A 25,526-nucleotide genomic window follows, 5' to 3' on the forward strand; every position below is an offset into this window, starting at 1 on the left:
AGATAATTTTCTTTGCGTAACTTCAGTCTGCATCATTTTGCATGACTTATTAACAGGAACTGACTCATTGACAAACAAGGCATCTAGCTTATAGAATAGAGGGTGTTTCAGCATAACTGTCTTCAAAAAGCTAAGCACTGATCAAAATTCTGAATTTCCTTTTGCTGACAGGCAGTTTAGAATTTGCAGAGGCTGCTTGTGGTTAAGATTTTAGTGGAAGGCTTTTCACAGGTATTTTACAGTTTTTGTATCTATAAAGTGTTTAACTTTATAGCTGTCAGACCCGATACATTCAACCTCCCCCGGTAGCTCAGATCTAAATTTTGAAAGGTGATGTCTGCAACTGTAATTGTTTTAGCACTGTAATTTTCTCTTTTCATTTACTCCTTCCCTTCCTGAAGTGGGTGGGACATTGAAGGTCGGAGTAACGGTGAAAGTGGAGAGTGACGGCTGTTTATTCACAAAACTAGATACTGTGCATCTGGTCAAAAATGTATGCTGTCATTACACGGCATTGCTATTGATCTCCACCCTTTTCTCCTGATTACACCTGTCCTAAGGATAAGGGTTGATTCACAGCCTGTGATAGCTTAACACTGAGTTTCTCTTTGCCGAAGACTGTTGATTGTTCTGAATTACGTATGGCCATTAGCTTCCTGATACAAACTACTATTGCGGAGCAGAACACCAAATTCCATTTATTGAGGAACTTGTGTTAGACAAAAGAGCTGTCCTGGAGGTGAAAAGATCACTGTTCTACCTATAAAAGAAGGCTGCAGTTCTGCTTTTTTCTACCATCAATTATAAAGGTAGTGAAGAGTGAACAGTTTTCCCTTCTGTTCTATACCAAAACAAAAGTTTGAAAGAACTATCACTGTTCTTTTCTATCTGGGTTTTTTGTCATGTGCTGTGATAGCGACTTCAGAAGAGAAACTGGCACTTCTCTCCACTTCTTAGCAGATGGTGGCTGTTTTGAACAGTCATATGAAGCTTTAGTAGCAACTAGCCTAATTCTGTGCTTGAGAGCTTTCATGAAAAGCAAAGAAAAGGCTGCCTGCATGCTTTATAAGCAATTAAGAAGCTAGAAGTCAATGCTAAATCTTTGTCCTCTTCAGGTAAAACTCCATATTAACTTCAAAGACTGTGCCGGAGTAAAGTCTTTAGGATCGAACTTCTGGCAAATAAAGATTTTGATATTTAAATCTCTTTCTGTAGCCATTATTTTGCTTAGTTTGAAGAAGGCAGCTCTTCTCACAAAATAAGATTTATTGTGAGGACTTTGAAGTTTAAAAAATACGAATGAATACATTTGACTTTTTAAATATTTGAACAGTTAACATGACTCAAACTGCCTACGTGATGACACTGACTAAATAGAGGGTATCTTTTTCATACATATGCGTTATAAGAACACACATAGAGACTGCTTTTTCATTGCTGGCTGGGTACTGTGTGCTGCCTCAGCAACACAAAAAGGGTCCTTTGTATGTTGAACAATTGAAGTTGTTTTTTTGCTGTTGATTTTCTTTTTCTCCCTTATAAAACTTTTCTGCAAGCCTCAGAGCAGAAAACATGCTTCGAATAGAAGTGTGATTAAGGTACTACAACAGTTATTAATCCCTAATGCCAGAATGGTGCCTTAGATCTGTTGGTAGCTGCATCCCAGATGTAGCATGGTCCGATTTCCTCTGTCAGCTCCAGTTCCTGACCTGGGCCCAGGAAAGCTGAAGACTTGGGTGTGTGCTGTTGAAGATATGTGGAACAGGAGAGCGCTAAGGGAGGTGTTTGCAAATGACTAACTGGGTTTCATCAGCTGAAAGCACTTCACATCTTCACTGAAAAGGGGAATTATAAAACTCAGAAAATTGTGACTTGAAATAGTAATGTAAAAGCTCATGGCAAAATCCTTCCATCAAGTACTTGCCTAGAGTTTGTAATGAATCTAAGTATACACTGCTATATAGACAAGCTTAGAAATCTACTTTGTAGGAAGATTTTCAAACATATTAAGCACTGCTGGGTTCCCATATTTGTTTGCTTAGGAGTGAAGCCCTGCCTGTTATGTTCGGGATAGTGGCCTTGTGGGAATAACATTTAGTCTGTAGTATTTGTTCTTATTCATCACAGATGTTACTGAGTCCTTTCTTTTTGTGTTCATGTGATCTGAAGAATTAATTCAGTGCATTATTATATGGAATACTTAGTACTATTTTTTCCTGACTGATTTAAAGGAACTATTTAAGTACAAAGTCCTGTGTCTGCGAGCACACCTGTTATGTTTGCTGGATATCTCTAAAAACACTGCTGCTTGGTTCAGCCCAGGTGGTTGAATTCTAGGAGGAACTTAAAATGACCACATCCCTGTTTTTAAGTGGAGATGAGAACAGACAGAAATTGACATCCTTAAATGCATTTTTAGTGCTGGGCTTCATACATGAAATGATTAACTTGTGTTAAAGGTTGTGCATCACTGAAAATACACCCTAGCAAAACACCCTTTGCTAGTCTTGTCTCTAGGTGCACCTTCACAACAAAAAGCCATTTCAGATCACAAAAGTCAACACCTAGCTTCTTTCTACTCCCTTGAGAGCAGAGAGCAGTGGTAGTTACTACTACAAATGGTGTGGGAATTTTTCTTCTCCTTGGCTCTTTTCTTCCTTCATCTTCCTCCAGCTTCTGTTTCTTAAGAGGCCTGTGTCCTAAATGGTTGTGGCAGTAAAGCTGGTCAGCTGCTTTCAAAGCACATTGTCAAGGAGGAGGTACCCGGAAATTTGTTTGCACATAGCTAGGCAGAGTGCTTCGTATAGCCAAGAAAGGGTGCTTTGAACTGATGGCAGTGAAAGAAATCTCAGTCCTATGATTTAAAGCAAGCATCCTGCTTCAGGGTGTATAGCACAAGGATTTATAGACCAACAGGACTTGTTCCTCACCCCTCTGGCAGCAGGAGGTGCTCCCTGCGTCCCCTGGAGCAAGGTCCACCAGGGGTGAAGAAAAAAGAAATGCTATACCACCCAAGTGAGAAGTAGGTAAGCAACTTCTGTCTGTGCCTTTTGTCTTCTTAATCCTAGAGGGACATGGGAAGGAAAGCTTTCCACAGAGTGATGAACAGGGTGGTGTGACGAGAAAAGTATGTGTTGCAGGGTATCTAGGGTTACTGGTCCTGCTGGTTTCAAGGAGCTAAGCTGTAGCAGCCAGTCCTATGCATGATCAAGCCCACAGCTCTAGTCCAAACCCAGCAAGTCATGCTAAACACTGATTCCTTAAATTAAATTGTACTATGGGGTGGATTTGTAAGCAAATACATAAATCTGTTCATTATGAATAAAGATCTCTCATCTTTTTACAAAAGTACTGTTCTGTGGTGAAAATATTGCTGAAAATCCCAGTGGCTGAAGGAACTGGGCTTGTTCAACCTGGAGAAGAGGAGGCTCAGGGGCGACCTTATCGCTCTCTATAGGTACCTCAAAGGAGGCTGTAGCGAGGTGGGGGTTGGTCTGTTCTCCCACGTGCCTGGTGACAGGACAAGGGGGAATGGGCTAAAGTTGCGCCAGGGGAGTTTTAGGTTGGATATTCGGAAGAACTTCTTTACTGAAAGGGTTGTTAGGCATTGGAACAGGCTGCCCAGGGAAGTGGTGGAGTCACCACCCCTGGAGGTCTTTAAACAACGTTTAGATGTTGAACTTAGTGATATGGTTTAGTGGAGGACTGGTTAGTGTTAGGTCAGAGGTTGGACTAGGTGATCTTGGAGGTTTCTTCCAACCTGGATGATTCTGTGAAAACTAGTATACGCTTTTTTGACATTCTTCGTACATCTTAGTAGGTTTCTGTCAGTCCTTTCTTGAATCTTTTTTGTAAAGTATTTACCAAGAAATCCGTTTTGTTTCCATAAAACCATGTCTGTTACCTTTAAACAATTTTGACAGAGGATTAAACAACAGTAAAAGGTATTGTGAATCCCTCTTTCAGAGCTAGAAATTGTTCCAGGTTAAATCCTACAAACTGGGAAAAAGTTTAAACAACAACAAAAAAATACATGTATTGCACAGAAGTATTTTTGTATTTCCTAACTAGTTATGATAATTTCTTTTCAGGGTTCTGGTTTATCCTCACTTTATTAAAGGATGCAAGATGCTGAGCTATCTGTGTAGCTCCAGAAGACATATAAAGCAGTTCTTTGCTGCCTAAATAATGTTGATGTAAATATACAGATGTGCTTAAAGCTGAATGCAAATATTTTGCTGGCTGAATGCTGCCATGATAAAATGGAGTCTAAGTCTGTAAGATTGGAAAGAAAAATCAGGAGAAATGTTGTTCCACAAAGTTCATAAATTTGATTTGTTTTAGGCATTTTAAATGCATTTCCCTAGAAGTGGCTACCATTCCCAAGTTAGATACTGCAAAAAGGGGACGGCAGCCAAGGCCTCACTTTTCTGTTGTTGCTTGGATTCCCTTGTGAATGTACCTTGTAGCAAAACACTTAGGGAGCTATTTTTAAAATATAAACGTGAACCCGGTAGTCAAAAGAGAAGCATGTGATAGTGAACAGGGAAAAGCTTAAACATACAAAGTTGCACTTGGAAGTTCAGCATGTACCTGAGAGCTTTACTAAATGGCAAGCTCAGTTACAGGTTTTCAGTGGTGGCATCAGTTTGGTCCCACTGCCTAGGTGCAGCTGCAGCAGGAACAGCATCTTGCTGGATGGGACAAAGACCAGCTGGTGGATTTTATCTATTGGCTTATTGAGGCCTTTGATTCAGGGTATGATGTGTCACGGTATTTGGTAGTGCTACTATTATGGTGCTGCATGGCTGGGATACCTACTGTTCATCTGCCTTAAACTAATTGTAGCACTTTTGTTTCCTACCCCTGCATTTTGATGTTGTACTACAGGCAAATGGATGTCTGCTGTCATCTTGATCTTTGAGCATTTCATGAATCAAATACTCACTTAATTGCAGTAGACAGAAAGAGATGAAAGGAAAAGAAACAAAGTTTACTTTAAAAGTAGTGTGACAGGCTCATCATAACATTTTCTAGGCTTTTAATAATCAATTTATAGAAATAACATGTTGACTTAGTGGAATAGTGTATAGTCTACTAGCCTCCCTGGTCCTAAGGAGTTAGTCCAGCATTGATGTTCAGGTCAATGCTTCATTTTGGTGCAGAGAGGTAAGCATCTGAAATTTGATTTAGTTTCTTTTTTTCTCAGAAGAGGGGGAACAAAGTTTCCAATGGCGATTTAAAAACATGAGATGGAAAAGAAAATCAAGTTATGTAGCTTGCTGGTTTAATTCAAGAACAGAGAAGAATTCAGTTAATCAAGTTTGTTTTCTGTTAGGTGTTTATATGAATAGATGATTCATCTGGATTTGATTTTGTGAAATGTATAAATAAATTGCCTCGTTAAACCAATTTAGACAAATTGGAAAACAAATCTCAACATTGTCCTTACTTTTGCTGGTATTAGGTGTGCAGAGCAGATAAGCATCTCAGAGGGACATACACAACACTCTCTATAACAAAGAACAGGAAGCACTGTTACATCATTTTGATGTCTCATTCATTCCATTTTCTTGCCATGCCCCACACCTAGAAATACCTAGTCTTTACACAGAGATTAAAGCAGAATTAATACAAAGCAAATAGAATAGCCATTTTCATCTTTTATTCCAACTCTCTTTCGTTCCACACTATTTCCAGTGAATCATTTCTGAAATTATATTCTTGAAAGCAAGAGCGATTTTTTCCTTGTATTCTTTTCTGAAGTTCATTGTTCTCAGGAGGTAGAAGATTCAGAATGCTATAAAGGAAAATATCACACCACAAGTTGTAGATAGGGATAATAAACTTGATTTTTTTTCATTTTAATGCATTTAAGCTGGAAATAGTGGGACCTGGAGCACAAAGATTACTTGATTTTCCATTGTCAGTGATTCTTGAGCACCTTTGAACAAATGTGTATGTTCATGCTGTCCTTTAAGACTGTTTTGTGATATGAATTATTTTTGAGTTGAAGTTTTGAGTTTTACCAGGTCATTTGAGGTGAGAAACCCAGATGCCAAGGGAGATGAAAAATTCTATTCTAGCAAACAACTACAGATGGTTTGTGGCTTGTTTATGGGGTAGTAGATGCTCATTCACTATAGACATTGTATCTGAAATTGAGAGTCATAATCACCAGAAGAGTTCAAAGGGGCTTTGAAGCGTCAGTCAAGAACAATTCACTTCCTCCTGTGTCAGCAGCAGTTTTATTCCTTTAGAGAGGGGAGAGAAAACACACTGGAAATGTACAATATTTTTAATAGTTGTTTGCAATTTAATCTATTCTAGATGGAGAAGTATAGACTGACTTACAGTCATGTTTTGTTGCCTTATGTTGAAGGAAGTGGTTTCATGTAATGAGAGATGAACCAAAATGGACAGCAAAAGAAGAAATGCTGGACGCACAAGTTTTCTTTCACAAGACAGATCTTTGGTCCGCGATTTGGGATGCTTTCTGAACACACGGTAGAGGTATACTATTGCAACTTTAGTAACTTTAGCTGCTTTATTCCTCTTTTTTTTTTGTTTTGGGGATCGGTACATAGTGGTGAAGGAGAGTGCCTGATGTGGAGGAGGAACTGGATCCCTACATGTTCGTAAGAGCAGAGCACTAGCCCAGGGGAAGGACACACAAAGTCAGGGCAGGGTTGTCCTGTGCAATCCTCGCTTAAATTGACCAAAACCACTGTGCAATCTCATGCTCAGCATGTCAGCTCTCATATGCATCAGCTCCATTTTTTCTTGGAGACTCAAGGGTAATACAAGGACAGAATTGAGGTTTGCCCCTTAAGGAGATGAATATCATTTCACACTATACTATGTTCAATTGCCACCTGAAAAATAGTATTTTTCAATAAAGAATGCAGAAATAAATTCCTGCAATGCCAGTCTTGTACATGGTGAGTGTATTGCTTAAAGAGCCAAAGCAGTTATGGACAGAGAATATCAGTCCCCTGAGAAAATGAATCTCAAGCTAAACTGTAAGCTACAAGAATAAACCAACAAAGCTGATTTGGCTGAGTGTTTAAAAAATAAATAAATAAATCTTAATTTCTAATTTGCATGAGGGATTAATAAAAGTTTGAGAAGATGAGGCATTGATGTAATTTTGTATCTTGGGATTATAAGATAAAATACACAATGGAAATTCATCTAAAAATTTGCTTACATAAGGTGATTCACTACTGTGTAATCCTTTCCAACCCACATAATTGTAACATTGGAAATAAAATACTCACAAGGCTAAGGTATTCAAGTTAGTATTCAGAACTATCAGAGTTCTTATATGTGTTCCAATAATTTGACTGGTAGTACACAGTCCACCTCCCCCCCCCCCCCCTTCAACTAGACAAGAAAACAGTCCTTCCAGGATTCTCAGGATCTGTAATATTTGTGAAAAGTAGAGTTTTTTATGGACCTACACTAAAAGAGACATTGTTCCTTTCAGGTCTCAGTTTGAACTGATCTTTGAAGGACAATTTTTAAAAGTCTTATTAAGTGCTCTATTTTCATCCTAAATTAACTTCTTTTTTCTATAACTCATCTTGAATATCGAATGAACCCAAGGGTAAAATGCAGATTCTGTTTTAATATTATTTTGCATAATAAATTTGCACAACATGAGTAATGGTACCCAGAAGGAAAGAAGCAACGTTTATTTATATAATTTTACAGCTCTTTCTGTTGTCTTTCATATTTTTGATTCTATTCATATGTAACTTGTAACAACAAAGACATGTTATGAGATATATTTGGTTTAATAGACAATGTTACCTTCCAAGAATACTAATTTTAAGTGATCGCAGGTTTTTAAAAATGTTACACAACTTTTGGTTATTCACAACATGAATGCCTACAAACATGTACATGTATGTGTATGACTTAAGTGTGTACATGCACATACATGCTGCATGAGGTTTGTGGCACGTTATATTCTTGATACAGGTAGAACAGTTGTTTTGTTTTTGGCTTAATCAAAGATTTTGAATGAGTGCAAAAAAGTGTGGAGCTGTATAAATGCTTCTGTTGAAAGGTTTCCATATTTCACAATAACCAGTGCCGGTTACATGCTTTTGCGGGGAGATCTGAGTGCACGAGCTGCGCAATGTTGTCTTGGGCTGTGCTGGAGGCTGAGGATACCTGGCGCTTCATGTGCTCCTTTTTGGTAGCACAGCATAAATGCTGATAGTGCACTACACATCAGGCTGATGTGGCTGATTTGATGTTAGACTCTAGTGGACCAGCGGGACTTCAGTTGTTCATTTTCATGTACTATACACTGAATCTTACAATGAAAAGTTTATACACTGAAAAGTTGACTTGATAAAAAGGTAAGAATTTGACTAGTTTGATTAGGGTCATTCTTGCAGATACATGCATAAATGTAAACAGGTTACAAGCATTGAGACCAATGAAGTGTAAAGCTATTTGTGTTTATTTATTTATTTATTTTTATTTTTTGCTTTTGGGTTTTTCTTTTTGTGTGTGTGTGAATTAGCTGAGTGCTATATACATCATGTGAGGTTACATAAAATTTTTGAATGGTTTTAAATAATGCAATCTCTGAAGTAGTTTGCTAAATGAAAGCCATTATGTCTAAGGTTCATATGCATAAAACATTATTAAAAAGTTATTTATCACAGTATGCCCATTTTCAATTTAGGAAGAATCTGAAGAGGTACTGTATTTTTATTTGTGGTAGAAACTCTGAAAAGCAAGGTGTATATTGTCTTGAGCTATTTCCATGATGTTGCTGGCATGACACTATAATCCAAAGGACAGAATATCAATAAAGCTTGGATGTACAGGAATGTAAACAGGCTTTAGAAAACAAGTCCAACAGTTTGTTAAATAGACCACAACAAAACAAGTCCATTATCATTGCAAAAATAGCTCTGAACTTAGTATGTCTAATTATCTGAATAGCTTGGAAAAACATAATTAATCCATCAGCAATATTCAGTATTCTAATTCTGATACTGGATGGTGAATTTTATGTTTATTCATATCTCTGTCAATATAGCAGCCACTCCTAAAGGTGAAAAAATGGAAGATTTTTTTCCCTGTATGATTGTTAGTCTGATTGAATTTGAGAAGACAGTCCAAACCCCAATATCCCTAGTCACAGCATCACAGAATCCTCTAGGTTGGAAGAAACCTCCAAGATCACCTAGTCCAACCTCTGACCTAACACTAACCAGTCCTCCACTAAACCACATCTCTAAGCTCTACATCTAAACATCTTTTAAAGACCTCCAGGGATGGTGACTCCACCACTTCCCTGGGCAGCCCATTCCAATGCCTAACAACCCTTTCAGTAAAGAAGTTCTTCCTAATATCCAACCTAAACCTCCCCTGACACAACTTTAGCCCATTCCCCCTTGTCCTGTCACCAGGCACGTGGGAGCATAGACCAACCCCCACCTCTCTACAGCCTCCTTTAAGGTACCGATAGAGTCATTTCTTTTTATTATTATTATTATTTGATTTTTCTTTTTATTTAATATTGAATAAAGAGATTTTTGCCTTTAATAGGATATGAGTACTTGAGTTAATCTTAAATATCGTTCCCATTGCAGGAAACCCTCTCAACAAATATTTTGCTCACCTGATCACAAGTGCTTATTTTCAAAATCAGGAGCGAGTATAAAACACTATTGACACTGAAGTGATCAGTCTGTTACCAAGTTTCCCTTGCATCCCTGGGCAGAGATGTGCTCAAGTTACAGGCAGCTGTCATGGGGGCCAGCGGAGTCAGTTTGCATCTCTCCTCTGGGGCAGAGAGCTGCCAGCTGCCAGAGCAAGAGAGCACCACTCACCCCACCACACAGAAGCTCGGCAGAGGAGCCACCAGCATGGAAATCCCCAAAACTTTCTCCTTACAGATAGTACTGGCTTGTGACAGGGTGAAAGAAACAGGCATTATGCTGTGTTATTTTCCCTGAGTATATTATACCTTCCAGGACCATAATTTTTTCATTAGCATTATATATACCTTTTAAGCCTTTTTATAAGTCATTTTAAATCTAGTTTGTGTTCCAGGTGGTCTTTTTTTTTTTTTTTTCTTTCTTTCTTTTTTTTTTTTTTTTTTCTCTTTTTTTTCTGTCTTTTTGTGCTAGTAGTACTGAAATGCATTGGTGTCCTAACAAGCAAATAAATGTCTTTGGCGTTTGTGAATGAAATAACATTTGGGTAGAAATCAGTAACTATATTTCTCAAAGTTACAAAAATGCACATCAAACTAATGCTCCTCAAACATATTAAAAAGTACTTTTGGATGCTCTCTTCTATTTTGAATTTATACTCCATATCTTCGCTCATGCCATACATATTGCTGGTTCTCATTATTATAATGATGGTAGGCACAAGTGGAAATATTGCAGAATAGAAGTTGATGGTGTAAATTATCACTCACTTGGCATTTGGTATTGTTCACTTCAGTTTGGCTTTTCACCATTGTATACTTCCATCTTCTAATGTGATTGGCTCTGTTCACCTTACCCAGAGGTGTGCAAAATCCATAGTCTTTGGCACTGTACGGCATATAATGGACAACATTCAGAAGAGCAGCAGCTCAAAAAGATTCAGCGTTGTCGTGGTTTAACCCGGCCGGCAGCTAAACACCACGCAGCCGTTCTCTCACCTTCTCCCCTCCCTCTCTGGGATGGGGGAGAGAAATGGAAAGTGAAGCCCAAGATAAAGACAGTTTAATAAGACAGGAAAATAATAATAACAATACTACTACTAATAATAATACAATGATGATAATAGTACTATTAATAATAATGTGTACAAACAAGTGATGCACAATGCAATTGCTCACCACCCGCTGACCGATGCCCAGCCTAACCCCAAGCAGTCCGGCCCCCTCCCCCGGCTAGCCACCCCTATATATTGTTCAGCATGACCCCAGATGGTATGGAATACCCCTTTGGCTAGTTTGGGTCACCTGTCCTGGGTCTGTCCCCTCCCAGCTCTTGCTGCACCCCCAGCCTGCCCGCTGGCAGGACAGGGCAAGAAGCTGAGATGTCCTTGGCTTGGTGTAAGCACTGCTCTGCAGCAATTAAAACATCGGGGTGTTATCAGCACTCTTCTCATCCTAAGCCAAAACATAGCATTCCACCAGCTACTAGGAAGAAAATTAACTCTGTTCTAACTGAAACCAGAACAAACGTCTCCAAAATCAGCCAGCCATGGAGGTGTGTGAGGTGGTGCCCCTTCATCTAGGCAAAGTGTTTTCCTGGTGGTTCACAGCTGCCAGATCAGTAGGAGCCTTGCCTCATTGCTCTGCTCAGGTATCTGCTGGTGTGTCTATTGCTTTCACCCAAAATATCTTGGGTAGTGGCTGGTCCCTGTGTTTCTCACTGGCAGGGATAACCACTTGCTTTTGTTTTTTGCTGCCTCTACGATGACTTGTTCTCCTGTCAGCTATCTAGCTGTTTGTATATGTTATTTGTCAACTGCAAGCCTCTGAAAGAGCTGTGAATTTAAGGGGAACCAACATTAAAATGAACTTTTGTGATTTGTGACAATGGAAGATTTTAAAAAGTTTTTGTTTGTTTGTCTGGTGCCACAACCCACTTATGTCATATCTGTGCTTTTTGGTGTCAGGATGACACAGGTGATCATGGAGTTGGAATCTATGCTATCAACTGGTTGGAAAAAGTGACCAACATTCTTTATAGCATGGAGAACCATGCCATTTTAAAGCCTATGTCACTCTGTTAATAACTGACTTAAAGTTAACCTGAATTTTGGAATAGAAGGCCATGTATTTCATTGAATATATTCCTGAGGGTTTTGAATCTGTTCACCATTGCTGATATCCTCAACGTATCGCCTGAAACTTGTTTCAATCTGTGGGTGAAGTCCTGGCCCCAAAGCAATTAATTCAGGCACACAGCGCTTTGATTGCTGCTTTGTGAAACACATGTTCTCTGTTGGTGACCAACTTTATCAAACTCTTCTGTATTTCTTCCTGCATATATAGCTTGGTAAAGCAAAAGATTTTTACTGCTGCATTTATGCTATTAGTTTTCTGTAAGCTTAAGGAACTTCCTAGGGTTTTGAATTTATTTTTTTATTTTATTTTATCTTTTTTTTTAATTATTATTATTTTAGGTTTCAGATTTGCCAGCTGTGTAGCTGCATGATTTATTATAATGATTTATTATAATGATTTATTGTTTTTTTCATTTCTCAGCTGTTGCTGAGGCAGTGACATCTCATCTAAAAAGTACCATAAGTACAAACTTCACATGCCTAATTGTTAGAAAGTGGTGACAAACAGGAGATTTGTGTAGCAGCTATCCCATGACTCTGTGACGTCTGTAATGGCACCGTGGTTTTTGCTCCTGTGTTAACTAGCAGACAACTTTGTGTGATGTAATTCCCACTTAGCATACTTGTAAAGATTGCCCTGCTTTGCCAGCTCCCTTCAGTTAGTCCACCTCTTGTCCACAAAAACAAGGTGTAGTAAGCAAGACTACCCCTTCATGATAATAAACTCAGAATAGCTTTGCCACAAGTAAATTTTAATGATCCTTACATTTCTGTTATAAGTTTAAGCTGTTTCTCTTTAATTCTACTTTGTTAATCATCTGTTGAGCCTTTGTTTTAATTTTGTGGAATTGCATCTTCCATCTGAAGAAGCACAACGACAGAGTCAGCTTTGGGCCCATTCCGTGCATCTGCTGCCCCGTGCATCCCTGCTCTGACACTCAGACCTTCTCACTCAAAATTAGTAGTAATAAATATGTATAAAACTTAACATGTATAAAATATTGACCTATAGGTACTTTTGTTGAAGGTTTTAAAATAACACAAATCTTTTCTTCTGGATGGCATTAAATAAAATAATAAATTAAGTAGTACATAGCTTTTTAGAGGGGCAGATTTATTACTTACGGAAAGTATACTGGTATGTAAATGTTAGGAGGAGGGTCTGAAGTATTGTGGGAGTACCATAAAATGGAAAAGATGCATTGGCAAACTTTTTTTAAAATTAGCCATGTGCACTGGAAAGAAAAGCATATGTGTGTTTCCCAGTAATCTGGTTCCTGGCAGCAATTTAAAACTATGGAAGTGAATCTTTTAATCTAGACAGCGGATGAATGATGAAATTTTTGTTGAACTTAATTTAAAACAATCAGTGCACCAACTCTAAAAGAAAGTCTGGAGATATATTGACACGTGATCAGGATGATTTGTTGATACATAATTTTCATCTAGAGGTTTAGTTTGAGAAATATATGTGCTAAAATGTTAGTGTTAGCTAACTGTGCAGAAAGTCTGCAGGAGTGTACTCTCAGCTGATCTTCATATTCTTCATTTTCTATTGAGTGAAGTTCCATTAATGTCTGTACAGCCAGTATCTGAACTTAAATTTCAAGTGAGAATATGGCAAAGTTGTATTTTTACCTATGTGAAGTAGATCTGGTGTAATTTTAAGTTATTCCTGGTTGTGTAGACATGCAACTGGTTTAGCAGGTCTGTTTTATTTCAGATACCATAAAATTCATGGAAAATAAGTATGTGCTAGGCTTTGGAGAGTTTTACTCTCCTGTCCTTGTGTGACAGGGACAGGATTTCAACTTGAAAGGAGGAGGTAATAGTTACAGAAATATTTAAATGCTTCCAGGTGTTTTAAGGGAAATCTGAAGTCCTGCAAGATCTTTTTAAAACAAAAAATTCTAGAAGTACCCTATTTTAATGGTAAACTGGAAAAAGTATCAGTGATACGAATTTCCAAATATATTTTCAAACAGATTTCTATATTGTGTTAAAAAATAATTTGTAAATTGATTCTTCTTATCATGATCATTCTGCAATCAAGGCCAAAATACTCCATTATAAAATATTTGAGAAAAGATCTAGTCCTTTAGTGAGCTAAATCAGACTTGCAGTAACACAGAGCTTCGAATAAAACCTTGGGAAATTATTAATAATTTAATTAATTTTCCACTAAAAGAATATTCATAAGATAGAATACAAGCTCTCTCTTGACTTTCAAAAACAAAGCAAAAATGAATAAGCAGTATAATAAGGATTATAATAAGGATTTATTTAATTTTTGACAGAGGAATTAAACACATAGCATATATTAATAATATACGCTACGTGTTTTTAACTGTTACAGACTTTGTCTTAACATTATTTATTGTGGCATTACATGCAAGGTAAAGTAATATTACCCTTCAGGATAACAGTAGTTTCCTTCTCTTTCAGTGTTTGCACAAGCATCCCTGAGAGCAGTGTTTAGACATTTCTTTTGTTGATATCAAACAAAATCAAATTCACTAAATATCACTAAGAAAAATTATAATGCTAATGCACCCGAACTGTGGATTGTAGAGTTCCCTCTTTTGTGTACATTTTAAGTTAATTGTTTGAATATTTTGTCTCCAGGTTTGGAAGGGGATACTCCTCAATAGGATCTTAAACCTCTGGAGCATACTGGTAGCAGAGTTTTAGTCTTTTCTTCTCAGTTTAAATGAAGTGTTGTGTGTGTGTGTGTGTGTGTGTGTGTGCATATATATATATATGTGTATATATATATATATTTATAAAAGCAAATTGAGGGGAAGAAAGGAAAAATAGAGTGAAAAGAGTGAACCATGGGCTGTTTTCATAGGTCCTTATATGATCAGTGATCTAGGGCATCTCAGACTGTATGTTAGCTTTATATAATAACCCAAAGAAGAGATTATTTATAGTCTTTTATGTTGTCTTATTAGGTGCTTATGTAACAAGCTTCACAGATGAACTGAAAATGGCTGGAATTTTCTATTTTTTTTTCTACACAGTGGAGCTTTAAAGAGCAACTGTAGGTAGAAGATCGTAAATCAATGCATTATTATTCCACATATCATGTATTGTCCTTTCTGCTTCTTTTTGAATACAAACATTTTAGGATTATACCTATCTGGTAGGAATGCATGGAAATCAGTACCAGAATGATACTTGATTTTCCATTTAATAGAATTGCTCATTAGATGCTTGTTGCAGTACTGTGGCACAAAGAGAAATCACACAAGCACAATGTTGTGATTTTTTTTTTTTCACAAAAGCATATTTTGCTATTCAGTATAGTTTTGTTATAACCAATAATTATGTAGAAACCATTCATTCAATGTTATCCTGATTTGCAGAGCTGCTGACAATATACATTTTTAAGTAAAACTGAAGAGAAATAGTCTGCTTCGTTATCTTCAAAAATATGGCCATATGTGCACAGTGGAATGAGTGCAGTTCTGACTCAGATTTTGCTTGTTGCAGTTCACAAGTGGCTCTTGCTGGCCTATGTCAGTTGTCCAGCAGGAAGATATGAGCAATCATTTCTTCCTAAATGCCATTCTTTCCTAAATCATTTGCATCTGGGTTGAAGATATCTTAATTCTCTCTATATATTCTGCAGGGCATGTGGTTTAAAGTCATATAATGACATTTTAACATGTAAATACACATAAATGGATAACAGCATGGATTCGCTCTCCATGTTATCTCTAATCATACAGCATGCACTTAGAAAAAAAACTTTTTTTTTTTTTTAATTGAGTATCCACCAGAAAACAAAGGAACTGCCTGCATTATCCCTAATTACATACTGTGTACTTTGAAAACCACCCACAAAAATATCACACTAGAATTACAAAGAAACCAGTCTTCATTATCTGTTATGGAATTAAAGAAATAGCAGTTTGCACAAAAATGAGTAAGTTTAAGTCACATTTTAAACAGATCAGAAAGGGAAAAGCCAACCAACTATGTTGTATTTTGATATGCAGAAAAGGAAGAAAATTTAAAAACAAATTTCCTTTTATGAGCCTATGTTTCATTTTCAAAAGTGACTTGTGCAGTGTTGAAATGCCTGGTTAATAAATTCTCCCAAGTGCTTATATAATAACTTCCTTTGAAACAAATGTAGACAGGAACTTAATAAATGTCACTGTCATTGCCGGTCTTCATGTTCAGAACTATCATCCTTAAAAATATCTGGTCCATGGATACTTAGAAGACTACTGCTTAAATCATTTGGGAGGGAAGGGGGAGAGAAGTCGTCCCAGTCAAGTAACTGCTTTTGATTTCTTTTTCTATGTCAATATGTAAAGTCAGATGTTTGTCTGCTTTACAGTTTTCTTCTGTATTTTCTGTTTGTTTGTTTGTTTTTCCATTTTTTTTTTTTTAATTATTATTATAATTTGAGTCTCTTTCTTAAAAACGAGCACCTTGGGATCTGTCTGCTCTGGTACTGGCTTCATGTTGCAAAGCAGACTTCTCAGTGTAACCGTAGATGGGAGTTAAGGAAGTTTGGTAGTTGGGACTGGAGCTGCTAATCTTTACATGCCTGGTTAGGTAGGAATCTGTAGCCATAAGTTGTGCAGGAAGCTTTCTGGTCGCTTCCTGGAGAGCCGGGTAACACGAGAAGGGGGTTGGGGGAATTTATGCTGTGCCAGAAAGATGCCATCTGTGCTAGCTAGAAGATGGGGACGACAAAGTAGGTATTTCTGCATCTTTCTCCCCTGTAAAATATAGTTTCTGAGTTGAAGGATGATGTTGTAGCACCATGAGTGAGAATGGACAAGGGTGTGTGTGTGCAGGGATTGGTGCGGATGGACCTGCCTCTGGGGCAGTGTGGTGGCTGTGCTGATGCTGAAGAAGCTGGCTCTCCTGGTGCTCTCTGTCCTGCCAGAGTGCAAGGGCACCGTGCCCAGCTGCTGCTTGCTTCTGTCAGAAGGCTGCAGTGGCACTGCAGGGTGGCAGTGTCCAAGCACTGGTTTGTGTTGGATCATTTCTTTTAATTCTGGGCTGCAAGTTTAACAGAAGGTACCTGATACGCATTACTCTGTAAGCACTAAGTATGGCAGACAAATTTCTTCTTCCCCTTTTCCTGCTTGTGTTGTACACTTAGAAACCTGATTTTTGCCTGCTCTGGGACTTACATATAGCCAGGAGAATTAATGAAATTAAACCTCAGGAAAAACTAAAAGACTGAAAATTGAGTAATTGAAATTAGAAGGAGTGTTTAATTAGGCCATTTCTTTTTTATTATTATTTTTGGCACCTCTTCTATAAGTCTGACGCCTAAGGAATACTTCAGAAGAATCTCTCATTAATCAACAAACGTCCCTAAGAAAAAAATAAATTCAGGAAGTTCTTCAGCAGGATTTAAAAAGATCAGCATTGTATTCTAAGAAAAGAAAATTAAGAGCCATCAAATATGTGTCAGGAAAAAATAGACTAGCCTTATACACCCTCTTTATCAAACTTCCTGTGTTCACCTTTTCCTAGAAGAGGTAATAAACCTTAATTTTACTCTCCTATTCCTTTATGGGTTTTACTTGAAGACAATTCCAATGAAATCCATCTCATTTTCTGTGTAGTCTTCCCCCTTTACTGTTTTCAACTATTTGCAATTTTCTTTACCATGACCTAATTATCAAAGAGGAAACATTGTCAACTCTACTGTGTATTTTTTGCACAGAAATGCATGTATGCTTATTTATTCAGTGTTGTAGTTGCTGAATTTTGGCTCTTTATATTAAATACCATCAAGATTTCAGGTTTTAAAATAAACTCATTCAAAATTCAAGCAAATACTCTTTCAAGTTAATAAAGGATGTGCAAATAATGCAGATGAAATTCAATATACATTTGTCTCTGACAGTGATGCTGATGATTTTCCTAGTCAATGTGGCTTTAAGAATGGACATCTGTGATTTTTATTTTTTTTTCCTTCCTTTCCATTTCTATCCTCTTCTTTCCTCCCCCTTCTTTCTTTCCGTTAACAAATAAGACAATACAGAAAAGTCACCTTTCCTGTGAGTTCTCCGGGATTATTTAGATATAACAAGGAAGATTGTAATTTCTATTGAGGCCTTTTAGAACTAATGAAAATTATCAACATGTCACACAGCTGCATTTCAGTTTTGTTTGTCAGAGCCCAGAACAGAATTGATTTTATAAATAGACCCTAAATGTGAGTACAGAATATGCATGCTAATAAGTTCATGATAAGACTTTGTTTAGACATACTTTTACGATTTACTCATGAAGAGGAAAAGAATTACATGTCAAACAGAGAAATTAGAAGTATTTTTTTCCTAAAGTCATTCAAGTGACTCCGTCTCCTTCACAAAATATCCAATGTATGTGGTTTTTGTTTTACCGTCATTGATAAAATAGAAGAAGGCTTCACATGTATTAGAAAGAAATCACATGTTCTGTAAAATGGGAACACCTTGTTTTACTGTAGCACAAGTTCAATCAGTCTGACAGATTTTGTGTTTTTTGTTTTTTTGTTTTTTAGATGAAGTTAATCAAAATCAAATTGATCTGGGTTCCCTTTACCTACACAAAGTATTTTACAATCATGTTAATGATGGTGAAAGAGAAAGGAGGGGAGGTTGTAGCAGATCTGATGTTTCCTAGGTCCTTTCTGAGATGGGCTCCTTTTCCACCAGTGACTTGACTCAGTGAGGAGTAGCTGCTGTAGCTGCTAGGTTTGGCATCTGAAGAGCAAGCGCCCTTTGATGATGCAAGGGGATGCTCAGGGTAGTCAGGTAGCTTACTGATACAGTCACAACCTTGTGCAAGGCTTTTCTTCTCCTTTTGCAAAGCAATTTGAGTGCTCAGTCTTTTTCTCATTAGACTGAACTCTGCAGGTTCATAAATGACAAGCATTTTGTTGTGCCAGCTGCTGACACGCTTATGCAGAGTTTGGATATGGGGTGGCAATGCAGCTCTTAAGGACATGTGAAGGACTTTAGGTGGAGGTGCATCTAGGCAAATCTAACTTTGATGAGGTTGGACTGGAGGTTTGTCTTTTCCAACACAGATTATTCCATGACTATACGGTTCATTCTAGTTGTAGAATTGTTTGCTTTCTGATAAGCAATAGAGGAGGATGAATGCTGATCTTGCACAGCCTGGAGTTTTCTAATGGTGGTTTCTATCCCATTCTTCACAAGGCTGATGCATAGACTGTTAATACTGCTTGGTATAACTTCCAGGATTGTTTTTAGGATTACCTATATTCACTGTCTGAAATGAACTGGAAATTTTATCTTTCTATTTTTATTCTAATAGTCAGATTTTGATCATCAAAATACAAAATCTGGTTGCATCATGACAATTTGTCACTGGCTATGAAAGCCATTTGTATTAAATGAAAAGAAGCAGAGATCATACGTACGTTACGTTTGCTGTCAAAGCTAAGTTCTTTGTTGGTTTGAATTGTAGATCAGGTATGGGTCTACCATGGGTCATTCAGTTACTAAGGTATGGCCTAGCTGAATAGATAAAATATCATTTTAGGGAAACTGTGTGCATGACAACCTATAAAAGGACAAAGCACAGCTGGAATCAGTGGTGTGGTTCTGAAGAGGGTCTACAATCCATCTAATGCTGAACAGCCTCTAAAGCTCAGTTGGCATTAAACCATTGTTCTCTAAATCAGTGATTGTAATAACCATTTTGGTTTGTGATGTTCAGAAAATAATATTTGTACCATGGAACAGCTGTGGATATCTTTGAAAAATCAACATCTGATGAATGATGAGAAAGCAAAATTACCTGTTTGTACCACCGGGTATTGATATTTGTGTTAAATGTAACAATACATCTGACATTGCTAGCTTTAAGGAGTAAGAAAGTGAGATACATAAAACATTGGAACAGAACTGAAATTATTTTAATAATAAATATATGTTAATAAATTTAATTCTTTATAGCAAGAACACATATTGCACTAAAGCTAAAATAATTTTGCTGTTTTCCTATTTTAACAATTCATGCTGCTTGATCTATTTTCCCATTAGTTTCCATATTATCCCAGAAAGAATAGTCACTCACTCGTTTTTCTTTAGGTTATAATTTGTCAACTGTATTACTCTACCAGAATATTTTGTCACTGTTGTGCTACATACCCCTCTTAAAGTGATTTACCTTTTTAGTAAGTGCTCAAAAATAAAATGCATGGCAGAAATTTTTGTTTCAGCCACTCTGCAGAAGTGAGTATTGTCCAGGGCTTTGATTTGACAGATTAATACTTCTGCCTTTATTTCTCTAAATGTAGTGTTGACAACATAGCTGATAGATTAGCCCTTTTCTTAATTCTTTTCCCCAAATCTCATTTCTAGCTATGAATTTGTGTTGTACAAAATTAATATATAGAACAATAGCTGTCAGAGCATGAGTATTGGTCAAAGACTTACTTATTCAGATGCTTTTTCTTTATTTTCTTTGGAGACATGAAATGCATTTTTTATTTTTGAAGGAAAATTATTTTTAAGTGTTGATCTGCATTCTTTTACTTTAAATATCTCATTAGTAGTTTAGGCCCGAGTGAGTAGGGGTAAATAAATGTACTGATACAAGTCCATGTTTTGATTTCAAGTTGGATCGTTCCTAGTAATTCTGTGCCACAAATTTAACAGAAGGTGCCTTATACAAATTACAGCTTGTTCAAAATGTGGCTGCCAGAATATTAATTTGAACAAAATATTCACAACCCACATTTTTTCCAACTTCTGGATCTTTTGCTGAGTTTTCCAATCTGTTGATTTTGTGCTTCTGTGTATTTCTTAATTAACTGGCAAGTTCTTGGAAAAAAAACATCTTAGGGATTCCTTGTGTTCCTTTGAACCCAGGATGATTTCATGATTTCTGACTTTTGTTATGCTCAAATGTCTGCTCATTAGTCCAGCACATATAAATGGGTGGTTGGTAAAAATTTATTTATTTGTGAGTTATTTCATTTTAATACAGGCTAAGGTAATTACTTTTGGCTGATCTGAAGATTTTCCCAGCCTCACTTAACTGAGAAACTTGATGGCCTGGCTTAGGTTTTCCATAGGATTGAAGTGCTTTTAAGGGGTAGGTTATGGAAGTAGATGTGACTTTCGCAGATGAACTAGACACAGGCCCCCTTCCCATTGGAAAAATACAGTCTCATGCGGAGTGGCTCTGAGAATGGACCAGGAGCTGCATCCTCCCTTCCTGTCTTCCAGGCTTTCAGGTGAGACTCCCAGCTTGTGGAAGCTGAGAATTAGTTGAAAGAATAAAGTAGAGATGAAAGCTCAAGAGCTATGTCTAAGCAGTCACTGTAGGTCGGCACAAAAATACCTCTCTTCTGCTGCAAAGTAGCACAATGTATAGGAGTGGCTTGGCAAGTGGAGCAGGACATGACAGGTGGCAGCAGCCTTGTGTTTCCATTCAGTTTCATAGTCTCACACAACGCAGCTCTACAACAGCTACAGAGTTGAAGATTACCTTAACAGATATTAATATACTGTTTTGATTGTATTTGGATTGCTTCCTAAGGAGAAAATGTTATTTATATTATAACTGTCACAGAATGGAAAAAGAATTGCATTAACAAATGCATTACATCCATGTGTTTATAGATCCAGCCTCCCTTAGGGAATGCTGCCAAACATGATATTCCTCACATTTGGTTTGTAAGTTGCATCTTACAATAGAAAAATACATGTGGTAAATGCATTAATATCTTAATAACTGAGACCTTGATTAAACAGAAAATATAGATGCTTTTGTAAATCTCACCGAGGCCAAGGGTACCTAAAAATAAGCTGAAAATTAGCTAGATGTTCAGTGTCTTTAAAGACTTGGCTGTCTTCTGATGAGACGAGAATTTAAAATATATATATATATATCAAAAATTGTTCTGATATGTTTAGGAGTATTTATAAAGTGAACTTTTTTTTTTTTTTTTTAACTACTAATTTCATGGTTTTGATTTATTCTTGCATACAGCTAAGTCTTTTGTCTTTGGTTCAGTGGTGTTCTTTTTTAAAAAATGTCATAGGAAATAAATGTATAGGAGTGCCATCTTTAGGCCAGAATCTGACGTCTTCACATGTCAAAAGCATGACCTCCTCTTACTAGTATCATATTAAATTTGTCTTGTTCTCAGCATACAGTATTTCTCAGTGCAATTAAGAACAGCACAATCCAGTATATACATTTGGAAAATAATACATAGTTGCAGAGTTTCATTTATTGCCCTTTAGAAACACATACTGCTCCATCTTGTGACTTGGCCATCTTAAGACAAAGCTCATAGATTTTAGTCAACTGTGTCCTGGGGTGCATCAAGCACGGCATTGCTAGTTGGTCGAGGGAGGTGATTGTCCCGCTCTGCTCTGCGCTGGTGCGGCCTCACCTCGAGCACTGTGTGCAGTTCTGGGCACCACGGTACAAAAAGGACATTGAACTGTTGGAGAGTGTCCAGAGGGAGTGACAAAGATGGTGAAGGGCCTAGAGGGGAAGACATATGAGGAGCAGCTGAGGGCACTGGGCATGTTCAGCCTGGAGAAGAGGAGGCTGAGGGGGGACCTCATTGCGGTCTAAAAATTCCTCGTGAGGGGGAGTGGAGAGGCAGGTGACCTATTCTCTGTAATCACCAGTGATAGGACCTGCAGGAGTGGTGTTAAGCTGAGGCAGGGGAAGTTTAGGCTTGACATCAGGAAGAGGTTCTTCACCAAGAGGGTGTTTGCACACTGGAACAGGCTCCCCAGAGACGTAGTCACTGCACCAAGCCTGTCTGAATTTAAGAAGCGCTTGGACTGTGCACTTAGGCACATGGTCTAAACTTTTGGGCAGACCTGTGTGGTGCCAGGAGTTGGACTTGATGATCCTTATGGGTCCCTTCCAACTTGGGATATTCTATGATTCTAGTCCTGTGAAGGCCACTGTCAAAGTCCCGGTGTTGAGTTTTGCTTTTGTTATCATTGCAATTTGAAAATTAATATACTTACCATAAAAATAAATACTGTTAACGTGAAAGACATTTGGAGGAAGGCAGTGGCTGTTAAAGCTTTGTGTTGATAACATGAGTTTAGCCTCATGCATTGTTGATGCAGTTTTGTAGAGTGCTCTAAAATTCAGTATCCAGCTGAAGTTGTTTTCACTGAGGTATATACTAAGTTAAGGAAATATATATAAAGAAATATTTTATACCATTCAGAAATGTTCCTTACATAATTGATCTTTCCACATTATTTAGATAAGGTTTTTATATTTTTATAAAATAAATAGAATAACATAAAGACAAGTTTAGGGAAAAAAAAAAAGGAGCATGCATGTTCAACAGGAGCTCAAGGGAGAGAAAAATATTGAAACTGGAAGTATATAAACCTCCACAGACATTATGGTAGCCTCTCATGCAGATCTTCAGTCTCTGAGGATCAGTGAAGTAATTTAGAAAAATTAGATATCAATCTGTGTTCTTTATATTCAGTACATAAACAATTGTTTTAATCAATGTTGGGTGCTGCATTTCTGAAGGGTGCATTTCTAAAAAGGGGCCATGATGGCTTGTAAAGAGGTTTCCCCAAGAGCAACAAAACAGTGAAATAGGACTTATCTGTTTCTGCTCTGTGTCCTCATGCCCTCCATCCCAGTATCTCCTGTCTCCTCATTTGCCCCCATGTGCATCATGCTGCCCTCCACAAGCCACACAGTGCATCTGATGGCACAGTGGCCTGCCACACTGCAGACGTACGCTCACAGAGGCACTGATTTAAATTTTGCTGTGCTACTAGGTGAAGTTTTATAAAACTCGTAGAAATGCCATCGTTTGAGGCCTCAGAATTAGTTGAACTTAAACTTGGAAATGTTATTAGAGGTTTTTGAGGAGGAGCAAAGAAGAATGACAGCTCTCTGCAGCTCAGTGCCTTTGCCTCACTGCTTCAGCAACCAAGAGTAAAGAAACACTTCCCTGCCTGCTAATTAGGAAGTTATTATCTATAGCTTCTTAAAAGAGAAGCGGCTCTAAAACCGGAGGGATGCCTTCGCCACTCATCTTCCCAAGTGCTCTTTTCTTCATTTTATCAAGAGTATCATCACAAATGTCAATACATGTTACATGAAGATGTCTCTTAGGCCAGCAGCAATGTATTAATGGAGTCAATAGGTGACTTTTCATGCAGTGCTGGGTAGTTTAAGGTAGAAGGAATTTTATAATGAACCCTTGCAAGGAAGAAATATAACAGCTTAAGGCAACTGCTAAATTTTGTGAGTGGAAGGTGTTGTTGGGTGCTCTAGTCTTTAGCAATAAGGCAGATGTCGCTTTTTGCTTTATGGAAAGGGAGAAAACCTCAGAACAGCACCTTCTATGCTTTTGTCAGAAGTGTGTTTCAAATTGTTTGGAAAGTGTTGGTTGATGAATAAGCAGCTTTTACTGGAAGCTTTCAGTGTAAATTTTTGGGTTGTATATTACAAGCAATGAAAACCTTGTAACACCAGAATGCAAAAAGCAATGTACCTTATCAGCTTTTGTGAAAAATAAACCATATTACATGTATTTACACTAATTGTATAATTAGACATTCAAATTACAGTATGTAAATACTTAGTAATCAGCTAAAATTTGCTTTGAAAAACAAGATAATTCCCTCAACACAGGCGACCTTAAAAGAATGTTAAGTTAGGAGAAACCCCACAGAAGTACAATGAGAAAATTAGCCTGCAGTAATGAAAACCTCAATAACTGGGGAGCAATGTGTAATTCCATCATTTCCTTTTGTGCGCAAGTATATTTAATGATTTGAAGTCTAATCAGGTGATGTGCTGAGCACAGTGAAATAAATCGGAGTCCTTGAGAACCTGTAGTGCTAGATCCCTGTTCACTTAAAGCATTTGCCTTATACCCCTATAAGCAATGATCTCTTTTTCTCTTTAGAAGACCTCTGTCTCCTGGAAGACACACAGAATGAGGAGTTGGCTGTGTCAATGAGCCACACAGAGAAACTAAGTAGAACACAAATAAAAATGCACTACTAGGCATGGGGAGTTTATCTGAATTTAACAAAACCCTTAATATTTGTTATGGTTGTTCAGTCTCAGCCTGAAACTCTTCTAGATACTGCATGTAAATAAAAACATTTCTCCGCATGGAACCTTACTTTTCCAGTGTTAAATAATCGAGCATCATTTTTGTAAATTGCTGGTTGTTGTTTTTGACTGACATGTTTACTCAGATAATATAACAGTTTTTCTCAAAGAAATCTTCTTAGTGTCTAGATGACATAAACATGTTGTTGTTATTGGTTTTTTTTTTTGTGGAAGAAAGAATTCCCAAGTGTTCTTTACAGTTTTGCCTCATTCTCTTTCAGGCTTACAGCGTGACTTAATATTTTTGTTTCCTTAGTACTAGTTCAATTATAGTCTATATTTGCTGTATCTGTAAAAAGAATGTTTGACGAGTCTAGGAATGGCGTCTGTTTAGGAAACACCTTCCTCCTCTATAGACTGAACCTCATAAATCAATTATAGCCTGTGATGCTGCTGCTTCTGCTGCTGCTAGTTTTGCTGGCTGGCACAAGTGGGTGTGATTAGCCACACACTTCGCTTGACACTGATCTTCCCTAACACTAATTGCTTTTCTTTTGTAAATGTGGCCCTTGTGGCAGTGAAATGAGAGGTGAGGGACTTGAGCTGCGTGACACAAATCAGCACTGCTT

General features: G+C 37.5%; 1 protein-coding gene across 1 annotated transcript in view; it reads left to right on the forward strand.

The window, feature by feature from the left end:
* The first annotated feature begins 6,497 nt into the window (after positions 1-6,497).
* Positions 6,498-25,526, forward strand: part of TENM2 (teneurin transmembrane protein 2) — a 782,568-nt gene continuing 763,539 nt past the window's right edge. Inside the window, exon 1 of the mRNA XM_082771651.1 lies at positions 6,498-6,513. The gene's annotated coding sequence lies outside the window, so the exon portion shown is untranslated. The remainder of the gene's footprint in view (positions 6,514-25,526) is intronic.

The sequence above is a fragment of the Aythya marila genome, assembly GCF_965140915.1.
Source record: "Aythya marila genome assembly, chromosome: 14".
Classification (NCBI taxonomy): domain Eukaryota; kingdom Metazoa; phylum Chordata; class Aves; order Anseriformes; family Anatidae; genus Aythya; species Aythya marila.